Source organism: Canis lupus, chromosome 35 (assembly GCF_011100685.1).
Source record: "Canis lupus familiaris isolate Mischka breed German Shepherd chromosome 35, alternate assembly UU_Cfam_GSD_1.0, whole genome shotgun sequence".
Classification (NCBI taxonomy): domain Eukaryota; kingdom Metazoa; phylum Chordata; class Mammalia; order Carnivora; family Canidae; genus Canis; species Canis lupus.
In genome coordinates, this window is record NC_049256.1 from 10,485,257 (window position 1) to 10,507,082 (window position 21,826).

The 21,826-nt window shown below is 35.3% G+C and overlaps 2 long non-coding RNA genes across 5 annotated transcripts in view; both read left to right on the forward strand.

The window, feature by feature from the left end:
• LOC111094022 lies at positions 1-7,807 on the forward strand. The gene is made up of 3 exons (XR_005384136.1): positions 1-62; positions 5,132-5,272; positions 7,651-7,807. It is a non-coding gene; the product is annotated as an uncharacterized LOC111094022 (long non-coding RNA).
• The window catches only part of LOC111094021, a 35,577-nt gene that overhangs the window by 8,069 nt on the left and 5,682 nt on the right, over positions 1-21,826 (forward strand). For all 4 annotated transcript variants that reach the window (XR_005384135.1, XR_005384132.1, XR_005384133.1 and 1 more), the window contains exon 3: positions 21,697-21,782. This is a non-coding gene — a long non-coding RNA (uncharacterized LOC111094021). The remainder of the gene's footprint in view (positions 1-21,696; positions 21,783-21,826) is intronic.

Consider the following 21,826-nt stretch of genomic DNA (forward strand, 5'->3'; position numbering starts at 1 on the left):
GAAAAAATGCTCATCATCACTTGGTACCAGGAAAATACAAGTCAAAACCACAATGATATAAGGTACCACCTCACACTAGTGGAGGTAGTATGGTAAAAATGGTGAAAATTAACAACTTAGGAAGCAACAGATGTTGATGAGGATGCAGAGAAACAGGAAACCTCTTATACTGTAGGTGGGAATGCATACTGGTGCAGCCACTCTGGAAAACAGTATGGAGGTTCCTCATAAAGTTAAAAATAGAGCTACCCTATGACCCAGCAATTGCACCAGTAGGCATTTATCCAAAGGATATAAACACAGTGATTCAAAGTGGCCTATGCACCCCCATGTTTATAGTAGCTGTTGTCCACAATAGCCAAAATATATGGAGAATGTCCAGATGTCCACTGACATGAAGACATGCCATAATTATGAATACATGCTATTATGAATGAAGACATGCTATGTATTATTTATATATATATGTGGAATATATATATATATAAAGCATATATATTATATATGTGGGATATTACTCAACCATCAAAAAAAGAATGAAATCTTGCAATTTGTAATGACGTGGATGGAACTAGAGGATATTATGCTAAGCAAAATAAATCAGTCAGAGAAAGACAAATACCATGATTTTACTCATGTGGAATTTGAGAAACAAAACAGATGAACATGGGGAAGGGAAAGAAAAATAAAATAGGAAAACAGAGAGGGATACAAATCATAAGTGACTCCCAACTAAAGAAACAAACTGAAGGTTGCTGGAGAGGAGTGGGTGGGGGATTGGGTAACTGGTAGATGGCCATTAAGGAAGGCACTTGAAATAATGAGCACTCTGTGTTGTATGTAACCAATGAATCACTAAATTCTACCTCTGAGACTAATAATGCAGTATATGTTAATAAAATTGAATTCAAATAACAATCTAAAAAACAAAGAAATAAAATAAAATATCCACTGTTATGAGCCACTAAGCTTAAGAGTAACTTGTTACATAGTAATAAGCAACTGAAAAAGGAACCAACTTAAAAAAATCACCAAATTTGAACAAATGGGTTCATAGTGTAATATTTTCATTATGCTGTAGTAGAACCTGTTCAATTACTCCCACTTTATCCTGTAATAAATCCTCCTACTCACCAAAATCCATGTATATTCATTTCTCTTCTACACAGGGCTGGCTAGATGTCCTGATTTCTTTTTATCACTATTGCTTGCCAGTCATTTCAGTGAGTCATCGCAGGTTATGACACTTTTCACATTTAATTTCTAAAACTTGCAATTACTTTATTTATACTACAAAGCATCTTGGCCTGACTCTTAAAAGTGAGCACTAAGGTATATACTCATTTCAATGTAAAGTGGTTATCTAATGCCAATGTCTCACGGAGGGTGAGTACTAATGATTGTAGTTAGGGCGTGGTCAGCTTCACTTCTAAAATGGCACTTACTGGTCACATCTTTGTGTTTGGTTAAACAACAAAAACTTGGCACTTGGAACAATCTATATTTTTATTAGACTCTTACATTTCTTTTCTGGATTATAGAGTCATTATTATTCCTAAACATTTTTAAGATAGTAAGTCAGTCATACGTATATGTTCTTTTTCTTAATGAACTATTCAATACTAAAAAAAAAAAAAAAATCATCCCTGTTACATTAAGAATTCTAATAGATTTATGAACATTTTAATATACAAATACATGCATCACTCTATAGCTATTTATATTTCAGAAACACACATGTGTGTATGTATGTGCATATAGAATGGTATACAATTAAATACATAAATATTAAGAGATGGATAAACATTTTTTGCTACTTCATACAACTATTTCTTTCCCACTATATCCAAATATATCTAATATGTTACCTGGTATTCGGGGAGTGAATATAGCTTGTAGAGCTCCAATAACATTAATAATCTACACATCTAAACACTGAACAACAAAGTGCTTAGGAACAGAGACTCACTATGAAATCCTTTCTTAACCAGAAGTTGACTAGTAAACAAGTCTTTAGACATGTTTCTTTCCCTCTGACAAAGCTTCTGTTACATTATCTTGTCAACTTGTATGAAGTTCAGATGGATCAATACTCCATAGGTCACTTCTAAGGAACACCTGGCCCTCCAGGAGGTGACATGTTAATTAACATAGATAGCATTCTTTTTCTTAATGTACAAATGCTTAAATTTTAGTGTCTTTTGGATTCTTTAGTCTCTGTTTTAATACTTTTGTGAACCTGAGGTTCAAACCAGCCAAGAAACCTAGGAAAATGTAATAATTTTGGAAATGTTGATATGACATTTTGGCTAAAGAAAAAATGCAAATTTTCCCTTTGATCTCACTTGACCTTTTTCCATTCCTAGCTCACCATATAAGTATGGTGTGTGTTTCTGAGTGTTAAAGTAGATATTCTGTAACTTGGTTCGGTTTTAGAAAATACAGCAAAAGGCCTTATCCAGTAGTAAACTTGCACCTTGATGATTTCTTAAGCCAGAATGTCAGGATTTGGCCAGTTTACAGATCTTCAGGGCTGAAGCAGTCCAGAATCAGTAAGCACAACTCATTGTGACAAAAAGTGCCTTTAGTGTAACCAGAAAGCGTTTGCCTCCCCGATTAGCAGCACCAGACAGAAAAAGGTCCTGACCTTCAATAAATTATTGCTTAAAATATTTTACTGCAGGTATGATTGATAGAGATTTTGTAAATAATGCACACATCAGGGGGTCCTCGTCCACTTACTTTCACATGCATTTGCAATCATTTTTTTTTGTAAGTCAGAGCTAATTTTATTCCAAAAAAAATTGTGAACACTATTTCCAAGAGGGAAACACTTAATGCTAAGCATTTAAGTGAACACTTATTTACTTTTACAGACGTAATTTACTTTTGATTTGGAAGTTTTCACATTCCTCTCCCAACATAAGCAACAAATGTTAGAGATATAGAAATTAGAAAAAAAAAATGTTAGCCATCCATTTTTTCTTCAGCATAAAGGATATTGGTCCTTTGTGTTAATTTGTTCCTGTACTTATACTTTGTTACTTTGGGAAAGTTATCTAGATGTTATGATTACATGTTGGGTCCTTGTCCTATTTTTTTAAGATTCTTTTTAGAAGTCCAAAGCTAATCTTATTCCAAATAAAATGTGCAATTGATTGTTTTTAAAGAGGAAAGTAACTTTCATACACATACATAGTTACGTGTAATATGTCCATTGCTTACATAGCAAAGAGAAAACTTGTGAATAAGTATATATATAATAGGGAATTATAAGCCTTTTATCTATATATGTGTAAGTGTATTTTTGACTATTTTCCATTTTTATGCATAGTTATATACATGTAGAAATATATCTCAATCTGTAATCTAAACACAGTGATATATACACAGATATACATCTTTACAATATCAAAAGATGCAATGGTAGATGTTAAACAAAATATAATTTTTATTCTCTTCACAAATATGTAATCACAAGGAAATATTTTAAATATATTAAATTTTAATTAAAAAGCTATTTTTCTTCTTAAGATAGGAATGCTTGACTCCATATTAAAGTTCAACATCATTTTTGCCACTTTGAAACTTTAAAAAAGCTCTTCTCTACACTTAAAAATGGCAATTTCATTCACTTTTATTATGGCTTATGAAGATCAAAATTCATTTGATATAAGTAGGAATTCTGTGATGTGACATCTTATATTTTAGGAAGTCAACCTAGAAACAAAATACTTGGTTTTTTGGATTGAGATAAAACAGTGTTTAAGTTCCTTGACTTTCTCAATTAATTTAGAGCCATTGTGGCTCAACCGAATTTAAACCTATTTGGTTTTGCCCCATCACTTTTTTGTAAGATTTATATTTTTAGCAAACATCTTTCTCTATTTTTTTAACTCATTAAATTAATTAATTACAATATTCCACACTTAATTTCAGCACATAATTTCTAAGAAGGTTGTCCTTTAAGAAAGCAATGCCCTCACTTAACCCCACACTCCTTCTTTTTCCCTTGGAAATAAAAGTAATTAAATAAACCATTACTTATTTAAAAATCATATAATCCAAGGAAAATAGAATGTGAAGTTAAAACTGATGTTTAATGATGTTGATGCTATTAGCAAATTAAAAATCCTGAAAACCTTACTTAAACTTTCTGAGATTCAGTTTCCTCAGTTACAGTAATAACAGAATCCCCAAATGGTGATAATAATGTACAGTATTGTTTTAAAAATGTTACATTTCTTTATCCTTCAAAATTACCATCACTCTTCTGTTTCATAGGATTATAAAAGACTTTCTTTTGCCTTTTTTAAATTGGCAAATTTTTATTCTAATCCCTGAAACTCAAAGAAGTAATAGCATAGAGGATGCCGCTTTTCCTTTCTATCTATGCTGCTAAAGCAGGAAGTTGTAAGTTTTATTCATGATTAATATCACTAATAATTGATGATATGTGAACTAAAGGAATGCAGCTATATTAACAATGCATTAAAGAGCAATAGTGCTCCAGGTTAGAATGAGATATATACTCGTGAAATACTGGCAAAAGCTTTTATTTGAACAACACTTCTAAAAAATATTTTATCAATAAGTGCCATGGACCTTCAAAGAGTCTGTATCCTTTATCTTCCCCACTGTATCCATCATGATTCTACTTCAAGGAACATATCCTAATAAAATAATGATTAAAGATACAAAAGGTTCTGTAAAATGATATTTATGAGAATATTGCTCAGTATGTCCAAAACTTGGAAACAGAAGCTATCTAGCATAACTGGATTATTAAAATAAATGATGGTCCATCTATATGCCAGAAATTTACTTAGTCATTTAAAATGTTTTCCCTCCCAAAAAAGTAGAAGGGATAAATGCTCATGGTATTAGGGTTAAGTCTTTTTATTTTTTTAAAGATGTATTTATTCATTTGAGAGAGATATATAAAGAACTAACATACATTTGTTTCACCTTACAAAGAAGGAAGATGACCAAAACCACTATAGGCATTGACATTTTTTCTCTATTAATACGTGCTAATTCTAATGGCATTTGACATAAAAATTAATTTCTCCTAAGCTCAATATGCTACCAAGAATACATAATCCTCTATGTTTTGTTTTGTTCTGTTTAGTTTTTCACTGTGAATCATTTCCAGCCAATTCTAGACATAACTCCATGAAGGTCTTCCAACTTCGTCAGAGAAGCACAAATGAGCTTAATACTTTTCCAAAAGTCAATTAATAGCTACTTATCCTCGCTTTCCTCATATAAGGTAATAGAGGAATTTGAGATTTCAAGAGTGGCACAGTTTAGGGGATTTTTTTGAAAGATTTTTTTGTTGTTGTTTTTAATTTGAGAGAGAGAAAACAACAGACAGAGCAGGAGTGGGGGGGGGGGGGGGAGAGGCAGAGGGAGAGGCAGATCTCCCACCGAGCAGGAAGTCTGATGTGGGGCTCCATCCCAGGACCCCAGGATCATGACCTGAGCTGAAGGCAGATGCTTAACCAACTGAGCCTCCAGGTGCCCCTTGCACAGTTTCGATGAGCAGAGTTCTGGTCTAAGCGAAGCTGGGAAACATGGATCTCACCTCTTGAAATCTTGGTCAGCCTTTTTTTGTAAAACATAGGAGCTGAGACTTCCTTCTCAGATGTAGACTTTCCTTTATTCATACTTTCCTTAGAATACTGTTTACCAGAATGTTGGATATTGGAATCACCCGAGGGTCTTGTTACACCTTCAGTGCCTGGCTTCCACTCCCACGTATTCTGATATCATTGCCCTGGGGTGCCACCTGGGCATCAGGAGTTTTTAAAGTTCCCCAAAAGATGCTAATGCACAGCAGAGTTTGAAGTTAGAAAAAGGAGCAATTAGGTGTGGACTCCCAACCATCCCAGTGTGATGTGGAAGGCAGAAGAAAGACAGTCTTTCAACAAAAAAGTAATTATTTAAAGCAACGGAATTCCTTTAAAATGTTCTATTCAACTCTGCAAAGTAAAACTGACTATTCCTTTTACAGATAATAAATGTCTATCTGAGAGGATACATGGGAAACTGTACTTAAATTAAAATAGAAAAAGGTGATATTTTCCCATTTGCTACTTTAAAATGGTCATTAGTGGAGTGCCTGGGTGGTTCAGTCAGTTAAGCATCTGCCTTCAGCTCAGGTCATAATCCTGAGGTCCTGGGATCGAGCCCCACATCGGGCTCCCTGCTCAGTGGGGAGCCTGCTTCTCCCTCTCCTCTCTGCTTATGCTCTTTCTCGCTGCCTTTGCTTCTGTCTCTCAAATAAATAAATGTTAAAAATATTTTTAAAAATTAAAAAAAAATAAACTAGAATACATTAACCAGGATATATGGGCAGGCGCTGTTACTGACATAGAAGATCTAAAAAAATGATGGATACAGATGGAAAATGTTGATGCTTTAATGAATGCAAAACTAAAAAAAAAAATTCAAACTTCAATTCTTTCTGGGATGACATGTAAAGATGATTAAGGCATGACTCTCCTTGGGAAAGAAAGAAGAAGAAATAGATGAACATAAAGATAAAAATAGTAATAAAATTAACAATAGGAAGAACAAACAGGCCTGTGCTAAGTACTCTACGTGCATTATCTCCTTTCATCTTGATGATAATCCTGTGAGTTAGGAATGATGAAATTAAGGTTCAGAGAGTTTGAATTGATCTGCTAAAGGTTACAAGGCTAAGTGTCAAAGAGGGGGTTTAAATACAGGTCTTTCTTAGTATAGAAACTGCAATGTAATGACCTAAGCTATAGGTAAGTCCATGTATGTCTTTACTGAGCACATATCATATGAAAAGCTCTCTGCCACGCTTGGCAGACACAGCGAGAGACAAGCCTATAGCATATAATCTAAGACAAGATTGTTAGTAATGAAGTGGAAGAAAGATTTTCCTAAATATCCTTCACAGATTATAGAAAGTTCATTTTCGAGTGGTAGAGAAAAGGTGCTTTTTCTGGGAGACAGAAAGAAAGAGAGATTGAGATTATTTATTCATATTCTGGACCCAGTTTATTTCTGGAAATATTTCAGTGTGTGGCTGAACAGAGTTCACCTTTCTTTTTTTTTTTTTTTTTTTCTTTTCAAATTTGTTCTGATGAGCCAACAATAGTAGCAGAGGTCAAATCCTATTCCTAATTGGCACTTCCTGACAAAATGCTTCTCTTAAAAAAATATAAATTCAGAACACTGATTAGGAAGTGAGGGATTGTGGTTTCCCTTCTCCTGGCTGTCACAAAGCTGCTGTGTGGCTTGTGGCTTGGAAAGAGTTACCAACTTAGAGGGTCTTTATTCCACTATCTTTAAAAATAGAAAAGCACGTGGCTGATCTATTCCATTGCATGATGACTCCGCTCATTTGTTAAGATAGCTTTCACAGAAAATGATCCAAGATTATAATAATATTGTAAAATATGACGTGGGTGCCAAAAATATATATATAATTTACTTTTTGATACAAGGTTAATCTCAAAACTGGCCTTAGCAATCAAACCCACTCCATCTCCTCATTTTCACAATGAGAAATCAAGTCCACAGAAATGAAGGGACCAGCCCACACTCACAAGCTAGTTGATGTCACAGTGCACGGGCCTTCTGATAGTCTAATAGTTTTTTTTTTTTTTTCAGCATACTCCTCTCCTGCTATGAAATCTTAAACTTCTCCATAGAAGCTCAAGGAATGAGCACTGGGAGATGAAAATAGCAGACAGGATTCTGAGATCCACGTTGGACCATGCTTGAAAAAAAATGCTTTGTCTTTAACTAGAACTCAGAATGAGTCTCTGAAGGCAAGTGAGATGCAACAAAGAAGGAAATCTGTCCAAAAGGGCACATTTACAACCCTAAACTCCCACTCAGATCACTACCAGACCCTTTAGGGTGCTTTTGCTTGCATATAACAGAAAACACGTTTAGTTTACTCAAAAAAGTAATATTAGAGAAAGTCGGGGCAGGTATAGAAAATGTAGTCTTATTTGAGAAGTAAGAGTAGAAATTGCATTTTTTTAAAAAGTAGAATTATGATACTAAATGTCTTCTTAGACACTATATATTTTTATTTCCATTTTCCACCCAAAAGAAAATCTGAATCAATTTGGGCTGTGAAGTATTTTGAGACTTTATTTATTCTTTATGCAATAAGCTTTCATTCCTGTTGTTTTCTTTTCCACATCTGCTCCACGTTTTTAAAAGAAAAAATTCTTTCCAGTAGCTGCACACAGTTAGGTAGTGGTCAACTAGCACGAGGTTCTAGCTAGGCACGTTATATCTTTTTTCCTTCCTCTGCATTGATTTCAACAACTCAGGTTTTATTTTAAGAATGCAAAAAGAAATCAATCATTAAGTCGTTTTAATTTCTGCGGTTGAATTCACAAAATTTGATGTTTAAAAAACTGAGGATGCATTTTGATGTTTCCTCATGTAAATGCATATATCATGTAAACACATTTGAATACAGTATATGGACTGTTGTTTCCTTTTTAATTATTAAACGTCTAATAATAGTTATATTTTGGGCTTCCATGTGCCAAAGTGCTTTCATGTGCAATATCCTGTAATTTCGAATCTTCTTCTTCTTCTTTTTTTTTTTTTTTCTTAATTTCGAATCTCTGTCAGCATTTCTGAGTCATTTTTCTCAGTCTCCAATCTGTCTTTCAACTACTCTGGTCTTTGTCTAACATCTGACTCATCTGCTTTCTGAATTCTTTCATGAGCTTTCACTGTAAGTTAAGAAATAGTGTGGTATATGTGTTATGCCCTATTTACCAACATTTTTATGCAAGTGGATTAATTTAAATGCTGGGCTATTGTGAAAAGGATGACATGAATTTTTCCTTTTCTTAAGGTTTTCAATATTTTTAAAAAATGGGAATTGTTGTAAGATAAAAAAAGAAGAAACTTAATCCTTGATGTTGCTTTTCGTAGGACTGGAAAAAGTTTCTCTGGCAAAAATCTGGTAATATTTTGTTTGAAATACAATTCAGCCCTATGCAAATATGGGTCCCTAAATGTATATTTCCTCATTAACACCAAGTCATGGAACTCCTCATGAAAATATGATTTTTTTTTTTTTAATTTTGAAATTTTATTAATCGTTGCTCCCTGTGTCTCCCACTGCTCCCATAATCACCTTCCTTTGAAAAGTGAGGATGGACAGTTGACACACATTTTAGAAAACCCTGTGTTTTCTTAGGTCTGCTTGGGGCCTGTGGTCTTTGAAGTGATTTTCAGTGGTCTCTTACTAGTGTAAAAGTTTGGTCTCCTGTTAAATTGCCACCTGTGCTAAGGAGACTAATCCATTAGGGTCGACAGCTCTAAGAAGGTGCCATGGTGCCTGGGGCAATCTCTTGAGTTTCAGTTATAGCAGCTGCTGGGAGATGAGTTTGGGATGGTCCTTGTTACAGAAATTAGACGGATCAGGAAGTAAACAGAGGCGCCTTTCATCTGACCCAGCTCTGGGACCAGAGGGCGGGGTGTGGGGGGAATTCCTCTTCTAATTACTTTACGGGTCAGTTCCCTGAGTCTGATGTCAATGTCTGATACTCCTAATCTTAGGGGAAATTCTTGAAAAAGAGAAAGGAAAAAAAAAATTATAAGCCATTGAATCTGTCAAATTTTCTCCTGAAAATGTCTCACCTTCTTGGGTTTGCAGCATTGCTACCCTTCCTGTGGCTTCTTTCTTGTCCTTCCAATGAGGCGCAGTTGTAAAAGAAACAGTGCAAATACAGGCCTCTGACCTACAAACTCTCCCCTGAATTTCAAGAGTGCCCCCCCTTCTATATCAGTTTACTTATTTTAGAAATTTATACTTAATTTCCTTGCACTCGATGACTTGGGACAGGGGCAAGGTCTAGCTGCTATGTTCCAACTTGGTAACATCTTCTTGATTTGATCTCTTGAAATTTCAGCCATGTTGAGCGGCTGCCTGAACCCTCAGTGAGCAAAATGGGAACTGTATATGCAATCACATGTCTATCGCCAGTCTGTGACTACCAGGTTCAAGAAAATTAGAGAAAAGGCAAAAAGTTTGGGCCTTCTTTGAGATAAAAGCATAATTCAAGGATCAGGTCAGGCAGAGAATCCTCAACTTCCAATTTCCTACTTGGTCTAATATCAATTATATGTTCACTGTTACACAATAGATTATCTTCTTTTTTAGTTATTTTTAGGACAGAGATTTACCAACCTTTTTAACCACACCAACAGTAAACTTTTTGTTCCATTTGAAAATCAAAACTTTCTGTTTCTACATAGGATATAGTTGGATATAGTTTCCTTAGAGAAAATGTAAAAAGTTCAGAGAGCAGTGAAAAAGGACACATTCTAATGTACTCAAATACAGTTTTATAATCATTTCTTTCGAAACAGATGAACATACATGTTTCCAAAATGGAATCATAAGTACATGCTATATTAAAACCACATTTTTCTTAGCAATAACAAGAACATTTAAATGGTCAGTGATATTCCATTGTGTGGATGCCGGTGCCATAATATTGCACACACTGTTTACTGTGCAAGTTCCTCAAAGGGCAGGACAAGCTAGCTGCTATGCTTTTTGCTTTGACATTACTCAAAAAATAGAGAAAAGATGATGGTGATGATTAAAAGTTCTTTCTTTTGGTAGTCCACTTTCTAAAATGTATTTTTAATTCAATATCTTCTTTTTTTCCTGTGCCTTCTTCAGAAATGAAACTTTTTTGATATTTGATATTAATGACATTGATTAGGAAGGGAAAAAAACTCTGAACTAAGATAAATATCTACTTCCAATAGCAAAATGACCTCAAAGATGATTTTTCTGAATCAATATAATAGGGCTCTTATTAGAAGCAATAGGATTGGTTACTAATTTTGTGCTTCTGTGAAAAAGTATGAACTTTAAAAGTTTAATTTTTTTTTATTTTTTAAGGAATTTATTTATTTATTTATGACAGACAGAGAGAGAGAGAGAGAGAGAGAGAGAAAGAGAGAGAGAGAGAGGCAGAGATATAGGCAGAGGAAGAAGCAGGCTCCCTGCAGGGAACCTGATGTGGGACTCGATCCCAGGACCCCGGGATCACAATCTGAGCCAAACATGGATGTTCAACCACTGAGCCACCCAGGTGTCCCAAAATAGAAATTTTTAAATGCTGCAAGATAGTTTTTTCAAAAGACAAGTGGATAATTTCAGAAATTGTAGAATATTTTAGTTCAAAATCCCTTGAAAAGTTAAAGCCCCTTTAAGAAATTGACCCTACATAGTCTTTAAAGATCTATTTCTTACCAAATTCCTCGTAAGTGACTTGCCAAATGAACGAAACTATTTTGTCCAGTTTGAAGTCAATATTCAGTCAACTCAAGGACTTTCACACTGAGCCCCCATCTCAGATGCCAGTTGCAAGCCCCATACTACTTGTGCTCCTGACTTACCAGCTAAGGACTGGAGATTCCAATGACCTTTTCCTCAGGTTCTTTTAATTTGCTAGAGAGGCTCAAAGGACTTAGGGAAATACTTATCACTTACCAATTTATTAAAGGATATGATAAAGGATCTGAACCAAAAGCCTGATGAAGAGATGCATAGGGCAAAGTATGGGAAAAAGGTGTGTAGCTTCCACGCTCTTAGAACCCATCACCTTCTCATCTCCATATTTACCAACCCGGAAGCTCTTTGAATCTAGTTTTTTTTTTTTTTAATTGTTGTGGGTTTGTTTGTTTGTTTATGAAGACTTCATTGCATGGTCATAATTGCTGATCAATCTCCAGCCCCTCCCTGGAAGTCAGGGTATGAGGCTGAAAGTTCCAAACCTCTAAGCACATGGTCCGCCTTTCTGATAACTAGCCCCTTGCCCTTGGGTAGAGTCCAAAAGTCACCTTCATTAACATAACAGAAGACATATTTATCACTCTCAACACTTAGGAAATTCGAAGGGTTTTGGGGAGCTGTGAGCCAGGAACTGTGGACAAAGACCAAATATATATATAAGAAATATATATATATGAAATTGACCAAATATGTTTCTTATAAATCACAATATTGCACTGAGTTACATAAATGCCCAGCTATAGGACACACACACACACACACACACACAGAAATATACACAGATATATGCATAGATTCATACAGACACAATACCCAGACACATGCAAAAATACACATATGCATAGTCACAGAGAAAAGGACTGAAGAACAAAACTGAGATTTTTGCCGTGGTTATCTGTTGATAATGGGAAATGTTAAAATTCTTCTGTTTGTTCTTTGTTCTTTTCTTTTGCTCACTCATATTTGATATTTCTTTGAAAGTTTGATTTCGGGGTGTGGTAAAAAGTACTTCATCTTAAGTACATTACTAATGAACATTTTTAAGCAGCTAATGGGGTAATATCACCTTTTTCTATTTTAATTTCCATCAGTGTAATAGAAATAATCGATAGGATCAGCTAGAGAATATAGGCAATTACTTAATGTAGTAAATTGTTTTTCTTTATATTTGCATAAGGCGGGGCTAAGATGGTATAGGGGATAATAAAGCAAACATGGCAATATTCATGAAAACTGATCATTCAGGAAAAGTTCACTTGTTTTAAGATGCTGTTAACTTCTTCCACATGTAAGTCGTGGCGTGTCTCTGGTGTTTTCTCCATCTGTTTTTAGAAGGTACCCAATCTACCTCTATAAAAAATGAGCCTTCATTGTATCATAAATAAATTCCAAAAATATTCCCCAGTGGAGACAGGCAGAGTAGTAGATCTTAAGGGAAAAATATCTAGATATGGGTATACAGTTTAACAACACCCAATCCAAACAGGATTCTTCTATATTGTTAATTTCCTTCACTGGTTGAAATGAGATTTGGTGTCAGCATTCTCAGAATTTAATAATGAATGAATATTGTTATTTTATTCCTGGAAAGATTATGCATTCACTTTAACAGAGAAACATTTATTCTCTTTGATTATGACGGTCCTCATCAATTTTTCATTTCTCTCATAAGTGCTCATGATAAGGATAATGAAGTTGAGATGGGCAATTCATCAGTTTCTGATAAAGATTTGTTGAGGACTTCTATTATTCTAGAGACTCACCCTCATTTATCCAGTGCAACACTAATATTAATCCCTTTCCTTGCCTTAAATTTTTCTTCTCCTTTTAGAGGTTGATAAATGTGATAATGTACATAAAAGTGTTTCATAAACTCTGAAGTGTTACACAAATGTAAGGTATTATTACTTAAAATTATGATGTATGCTTGGCATAGAGAATGGTGCTTTTTGTTTAATAATGATGTGTACTTCTCAATTGCTTGGAGGATCAGCTGAAATGGCTCATTGATTGGTAAATTAAGGCCACAGTCTCCTTTTTGTATAGGTTTCTGAAACAATCATTATTCCTGTCTTGAGGATTTCATGCGATACAGAAAAGATAGACACGTGGCTTTTTAACATTTCATGAAACTGCTTTGCCAGATGAAAGGGCACTACTTTTAGACGTGCCTCTGTACCCCTGTATACTACTCCTCTTTTAATCTTTTTGACATTGATGGTCCTTGAAATCCCCTACACATTCCTGTCCCTGAAGGAAACATTATTTTATGGAGCCCTGATCCCTAAGAGTATCTTGCTGTTCTCTTTCTTTCTCTCTCTCTTTTAAAATCAAAGTATATTTTAGTATGAAAAGTAAATAAAGTCTCCTGGACTTGACTTTTTTTTTTTTCCCCATGCTCTAAAATGTCTTTCTCTTTGCGGCCCTTAGATATTATACGTTCATTTGCATCCTAAAAATCTTCAGTAGTATTCCATGGAATCACTTCTAAAACAGATCATTTCTACTGTGATTTTTGAAGTTTGGGTTATCCATTCTAATTTCTCTGCAAAAGTCATCCTCAGAATTAAATAAAATAAAAAAATAAAATAAAATAGAATAAAATAAAAAATAAAATAAAATAAAATAATAAAATAAAATAATAAAATAAAATAAAATAAAATAAAATAAAATAAAATAAATAAAATAAAATAAAATAAAATAAAATAAAATAAAATAAAATAAAATAAAAATAAAAATAAAAAAGTCATCCTCAGCCAGGCTTTTATAATATACAAGTGAGTTTCTGAGCCCTTTACAGTTGTGTCAATAACTTGAAAACAAGATTGGGGAAGGAAACTTACTGTGTTAGGACAATGTTTGTCGGACACAACACCTTCTAGAACAAATCCTATGAAGTGATTAACAGCAGCATTCAGCTTAGTTTTAGTCTAAAGAAAAGCCAGTTGCAAAATAAGAGCCTGGGGTCTAATGGCAAATGTTGAAATGTTCCTTGTGAGTTTAACAGAGCAAGTTCAAGGCAGAAATTCTATGTAAGACCATCACAGTTCTGAAAAAGCACATAATGAAATAACTATAGACCTTTTAAAGACACTCCATAACAGAGGACGATGGTACTCTAGTGTTTGCTTATTCAGTGTTTTGAGATTTTACAGTACTTTGAACTAACTAGTATTTCAGCATTTGAATGTATGCCACAAATTCTAAAATGTTAGGAACAATGACTCCACAGGACTAGCAAACTTTCATCCCAGCCCGCAAGAAGAGAGTTTAGTAAAGGCAGTCCTATTTCATAGACTGAGTAAGGCCTTCTAATAACATGTCACTTGTAACCGGCTTTAGTTGCTGTCCTATGACATACATTTTTTTTTTTTACCAGTAATTTATTTCAAAAGTTTAAAGTCAAAGCCTACACTACCCACCAGCTCTTAAGGAGTTTATTTTCCTGATGCGCTTAAACAATTGTCAAAGAACATTTGATTCACTCTGAGCCTCTATAAAATTGGGCACATTTTATATTTTCTTGGCACATGTATTTCTGAGAGGAGGAAGGGAGAATTTTATTTTTGTGAAAAAGAGCAAGTTTATCTTTGAGTGATGGAGTTGTGGGCGCATGTATAATTTGCAATGTGAAGACGGAAGAAATGGTGTGGGACCATGGTTGAAAGGTCCCACTGAAGCTAAAGAAAACTGTGGGCAACCTGGCTCAGGATCACAGAACCGTATTGTGAATTTCAGTGGACTTGCAGACCACAGATCTCAATGCACGCGTATATGCATGGATTATATGAGACATGTGGTATACGTTGCTGAAGGAATCTACCTCAATATCTCAGTGGCCTAACACAATAAACGTATATCCTGCTCATGTTGATTGCAGTGTGGTTGTTCGGTGACCTTTTTCATATTCCTTTAGCCACTCAAGCTCTTTCCATTTTGTGGCTTTGTCATCCTTGGAGCCTCAGAGTTCTTTGCTGGATACTCTGTGGCCAGCTGACAAGTGGAGAAAGAGGATTAGCTCAGAGAAACACAGAAGGTATTCTTTGTGGTCCTTTCTAGAAGTGAGAACCCTGAGTTCATTCCATTGGACAACATCAGTGACACAGCTCCATATAGAAGGTACTGGAAAAATGTACCACTTGGCCAGGAAGCTGCTTCACAGCAGCAAATTAACACTGAAAAGGCAGTGTTTCTCTTTTGAGGATGGGCAGCCACCTCTGCCCCAGCAAAGCTCTACGGGTTTTCCCCAGCATCACTAAATGTCCCAAGTATAAAAGTAGAAAAGATGTCTAGTTGACTTCATTTGTATGTAGGATTTTTTTCCAAGAGAGTACGTCAGAAGAGCAATGACAACAACAAACGGGTTCAACTAATAATAGCCAAGTCCCAAGGCATTGAGGAAAGAAATGAATCCATGAAAAGCCAACATAATCCTTGGAGAGAAACACAATCACGTTGAGGTTGGAAAAGTGTAGTCATGGAAGGATAAAGCTGGAACAGATGAAATGATTTATTCACTAAGTGGGTTCTTGGAGTTTAGATTGAGAGTTGGAATTAAACAAACAAAAAAACCTGAGGGTGAGGCTACAGGAGTTAGTAGTAAAAGGGGAATGGAAAGATACAGTAGTTGAGGGAAAAAAGGGACTGTGAGTCTAGGGTGCTAGGTAATGCATGTGAATTTTATTCCAAAGATAGGAAGATGTGATAGATTAATAATTAAAGTGTTCTTGAGTCTTCATACCTCCAATCCTGTACTTTGCTCTTCCCTTTTGAGTGTGGCATTCTACCCATGACTCGATTCTGAGCTGGGCCACACTATTAATTTTGTAAGAAAACATGACACAAAGCAAAAGCTGAAAAAGAACTTGCGGTCTACACTTTCTCCTTCCTCTTCCAATGCCTTTGTCCTGAAAATACGCTTAGGCCAGCTTGCTGGTCCGATGAGACATTCTGAGCAGGGCTGAGTTGTCCCACTGAGGTCATTAGACACCAGCCAATAGCATTAAGAACTCGGTCAAGATCAACAGGGCAGTGTAGCCTACTCTGCTGTCTCCAGGTGAGTGAAGAAGAAACGCTTGTTTTTATATAGCACTGAAGTGTTGCAGCTGTGCAGCATTATGGTGACAGTAAATAACTTATACAGGCAACTGCTAAAAAGGAGCTCCACGGGGAACGTGAGACCGTGATTTGGAAATACAAGTAGATGGTGACGCCTTTTCAAATGCTCACTACAAACAGGATCCACTTCATGTATTGACCAGATTAATTGAAACTCATCTCTTTGGCTGCCACCTGCTCAGTTCTAGGCTTACTTCACATTCTGGCATCTATACTTGTTAATTTCAGTGATTTTTATTATTGCAGTTGTGTACTTTAAACATCTTGTAAAAATAAATAAATAAATAAATAAATAAATAAATAAATAAATAAATAAATAAATAATAATTAATAATAAATAAATAAATATCTTGGAAATACAAGACACAGGAAATGCATAACAGCTAGTCACCCATTCTGAATGCTCAGAATGCCGTTGCCATCTTGTATTTTTCTCTTAGAAGAATGGGGCTTTGTAATTTTGGGTATCTTAGTCAAAGACTTTGTTTTCAATTCAAAGACCTTGGGACGCCTGGGTGGCTCAGTGGTTAAGCATCCGGCTTTGGCTCAGGTCGTGATCCTGGAGTCCTGGGATCGAGTCCCACATCAGGCTCCCTTCATGGAGCCCGCTTCTCCCTCTGCCTATGTCTCTGCCTCTCTCTCTCTGTGTCTCTCATGAATAAATAAAATAAAATTAAAAAAAAAAAAACAAAAATAAACAAAGACCTATGGCGGTTATTTCTGAGAAATAAATACACATCCCCAAGTTATTCCACAGAGTGTTTTCCAGATTTTGACCATATTTTAAACATATTTTTCAATACATTTATTATTTTTTATTTAACAGCTGTATTGAGGTATAATTTACCCACCTAAAAATGGGCCCATTGCAAGTGCTCAACTGAATTATTCCTAACAAATTATTCCTAACAAATTTAGAAAGTCATACAAGCATTAGCATATCTAGTTTTAGAATATTTCTGTCACCCTACAAAGTTCCCTTATGCCTTTTCAATCTCTGCACCACCTCCCCATCCCACCCCACCCCAAGCACCTGGCTGCTCCTGATCTGCTTTGTGTCACTATAACTTTGAATTTTCTGAAATTTCATACAAATGGAACCATGCAGTAGATATTCTTTTGTGTCTGGCTTCTTTAACTTAGCATAATGTCTTTGAGGTTCATTCTTGTTTGTTCGTTTTTTTAAGATTTATGTATTTATGTATTTATTTATTTATGAGAGAGAGAGAGAGAGAGAGAGAGGCAGAGGGAGGAGGGAGAAGCAGGCTCCATGCCAGGAGCCCGACGTGGGACTCGATCCCAGGACTCCATCCCGGGACTCCAGGATCGTGCCCTGGACCAAAGGCAGGCGCTAAACCGCTGAGCCACCCAGGGATCCCCTCATTCTTGTTTTAACATGTAATATAACTGTGATATATTGAGTTTTCATTTTCATTCAGTTTAAATACATTCTAATTTTTCTGTTTGTTTCTTCTTGGATGTAGCGATTATTTAGAAGCATAGTGTCTAATTTTTAAAATATGTAAGGATTTCCCAAACGTCTTTCTGTTGTTCATTTCTAATTTTGTTTTATTGTGATTAGGGAACATACTTTGAATAATTTTAATTCATTTTAAATTTGTTGAGAGTTGCTTTATAACCTAGCATTTGGTCTCATGTAGAGATTATTCTGTGTCTGTTTTTTTTTTTTTTAAGTATATTCTGCTGTTACTGGGTATAATGTTCTATAAATATGAGTTAGTTCACAGTGGTTTGACAGTGATGTTTAATTGTGCCATTTAATGTTTAGATCTAGCAGATAGTAAGGGTAGGATATTGAACTGATTCCAATGGTTAAATTATTGATTTCACCTTTCTTTCCTGTCAGTTTTGGATGCTCTTCATTTAGATGTATATGCATTTATGTATATTTGCACTATATATTCCTAACATGATACAATAATAATACATAAGACAATATCTTTTGTTTTAGAGTCTATTGTTTTTCTGGTATTGATGTAGTTACTCCAGTGCTCTTGTGGCTACCATTTGGATGCTATACATTTTTTTTTTTCTGTATTTTTATAGTTAACCTATTTGTCCCTGATTCTAATGTGTTTCTCTTGTAGAGTGTTGGATCTAGATTTTTTTGATCCAGTCTTACAATGTGCACTTTTTGCTTAGAGTGTTTTGTTGACAGGTAGTGTGATAATTGATATAGTTAGTATTGTTGGCTAATTTGCATCTCTTTTCTACATGTCCAAATTTTGTTCCTCTTGTACTGCCTTCTTTTATGTTAAAAATGGATTTTTTTGTGTACAATTTTAGTTCCCTATTGATTTTTTTTGAGTTATTTTTATAGTAGTTGCTATAGAGATTACAATAAGCCTTTTACTTTTTTTAATACTCTACTTTAGGTTAATAGTGACCTAATTCCAGTAAAATAAAGTAACTTTGCTCCAGTATAACTCTTTCCCTTCCCATTTCTTACAGCTCTGATGGCCATATATAATACATGTGTATATGCTATAAAGCCATAAATGTAGTGCCATAATTATTGTTTATGATTTTGAAAGAAATTTTTAAGTAATAGGTTTTGATATGTAATGTAAATGATAGTAATAGGTTTTCTTATATCTACTGGTGTATTTTCCATCACCAATACTTTTTACATCTTTCCCTTGATTTGGGTTACCATTTGGTGTGATTCTCTTTCAGTTTGTAGAACTTGCTTCAGTTTTTCTTCTACAACAGTTCTGCTATGAATCAATTTTCTCAGCCATGGTTTATTTAGGAACGCCTTTATTTTTCCTTCACTTTTGAAAGACAGTCTTATTGGACAAAGATTTTTTGGTTGACAAACTGGTTTGGTTTGGTTTTGTCTTATGTTCAAGACTTCAAATTTGCCATTCTGCTACCTTCAGGCCTCCACTGTTTATGATAAAAGGTCAACTTTTATTTATAGTGTTCTGCAAACAAGTCAGTTTTCTCTTGATACTTTTTTTAAAAATTTTATTTATTTATGATAGTCACAGAGAGAGAGAGAGGCAGAGACACAGGCAGAGGGAGAAGCAGGCTCCATGCACTGGGAGCCAGATGTGGGATTCGATCCCTGGTCTCCAGGATCGCACCCTGGGCCAAAGGCAGGTGCTAAACCGCTGCGCCACCCAGGGATCCCTCTCTTGATACTTTTAAGATTTTTACCTTTCTCTTGGTCTTTCAACAGTTTAACCACGATGAGGTAGATGTAGGTCTCTGAATTTATCCTGTTTGGTTTATTTTGAATTTGGTTTATTTGAATTTATATAGTAATTTTTTCATCCAATGTTGGAAATTATAAGCATTTATTTTTTCAGTACTTTTTCCTCCTCCTTTCTTTCTTTCCTTGGTAGACTGATAGTCGTCCTAAAAGTCTCTGATTCTCAGTTCATTTTTCTGCAGTCCTTTTCCTCTCTGGTTTTCTTGTGGATGATATCTGCTATTCTATCTTTTGGCTTACTTGTTCTTGCTTCTGTTATGCCAAACCTGCCATTGAGCTCATGTAAATTTTTCCGTTCAATTATTGTACTTTCAACTCCAGAACTTCCCCATGGTTCTTTTCAGAGTTTCCATTTGTTATTGTAATCCCTACTTCTTGATTCATTATCATCATGTTTTTCTTTAATTTTTTTAACATGTTTACATGTCACAGCTCTTTTGAAGACTTTTCTACTAAAACCAGCAATTTTATCCACTCTTAGAGAGTTTTGTTACTTGTTTTTCCTGTGTGTGGTTCACACTTTCCTGTTGGTTGGCTGCTCTTTTGGCTGAAAACACTGAGATATTAGGTTATTTATTTATTTATTTTTAAAATTTTTTATTTATTTACTCATGAGAGATACAGAAAGAGAGGCAGAGACATAGGCAGAGAGAGAAGCAGGCTCCCTGTGGGAAGACTGATATGGTACTTTATTCCAGGATCCCTGGATCATGACCTGAGCCAAAGGCAGACACTCAACCACTGAGCCACCCACATGCCCCAATATTAGGTAATTTATTATAGTGACTTTGGATTCTGATTATTTTCCCAGGTTGGCTGTTATTATCTCTGTTTTTATTTATTTATTTATTTATTTATTTATTTATTTATTTATTTATTTATTTATTTTTAATAACTTGCCTGGACTCTATCTGTGTGCTCGGTCTACTCTTACAGTGTGTGGCCACTGTGTCTCTGTTCAGTGTCTTGTTTTTTTTTTTTTTTTTTAATTATCATTTTTATGTTTTAGTCTTATATCCTAAGGATCACACCTGTGCCTGCATAGTTTGGTGGTTTGGAAATCATTTAGGCAGATCTTGTCCTCAAACACAACACACCAACAAAGGCTTGCATCCTTTCCTGAAAGATTTGTGTGCGATACAGGGAGTGCATTTAAATGTCATGCAGCCTCCTAGTCAGGCATACACATGTGCAGAGCTTACTTAGTCTCTCTATGGCTCTCTGACATGTAAGATGTCCTTGTTAAATGCCTGGCTAGTAACATTCTGCTGCTCATCCCAGCATAACTCCACCTTCTCGTTTACCCTTCTTGTTTCCTACTGAGTTTGCTGCTTTTATTGACAATGTCCCGGGGTGTTGGATTTCTGCCCTGTGCCAAATCAGATTAGCCTCCTCTAGCAACAGAGCTGCTCATTTTTACAACCAGTCCCGCCTTCATAGCACTACAAACTTAACTGAACTGGGGAAAGAGGAAAATGGAACACCTCCCAGCAAGGATCCCCTGGTAACAATAGACTTTACTCTTTGTATCTGGAGCTCAAGGGCCTCTATTTTTGTTTGCTACTGGCCATTTTCTAGAGCTGTGAAGCAGTTGTTTTTGATAATGTTGTCCAATTCCAGATTTGTTTAAGGTAGAGGGGAATTGTCAACATTTCTTCACACTAGCAGTCCTTGGGTTTGTCCACATTTTAAGACATACTAACCTGGAACCTTCTACATATAGAACATTACATACTTGCTGTGATAACATTCAGTGTGAAACCAGTCTGACATCTGACTTTAAACCCTCCTTCTGCTTGCTATCAAATAATAGGATAATTATGTTATATATTTGAAATGATCAATGGCCAAGTGATAATTTGAGTGAGAGCCTTCTAGTGCTACAAAGGCTATAAAACAGATTCCCTAGCCACCTTGATAGGGCCACACAAAATCCAGGACAAAACCTCTTAGCCCTGTGGGCATTAAAATAGGTTCACTTTTGCTTTTTGTTTTGTTTTTGTTTTTAAAGGCTGTGAATGGAGAAAAAAGATCGACTGAATGTTGTGAAAAAATTGATTTGTGGAGTCTCATGAGAGAAGAGGTTGCTGCACAGAGGTGAGGAGACATTATCTTTTGACCTTATGGTATTGAAAGGTGGA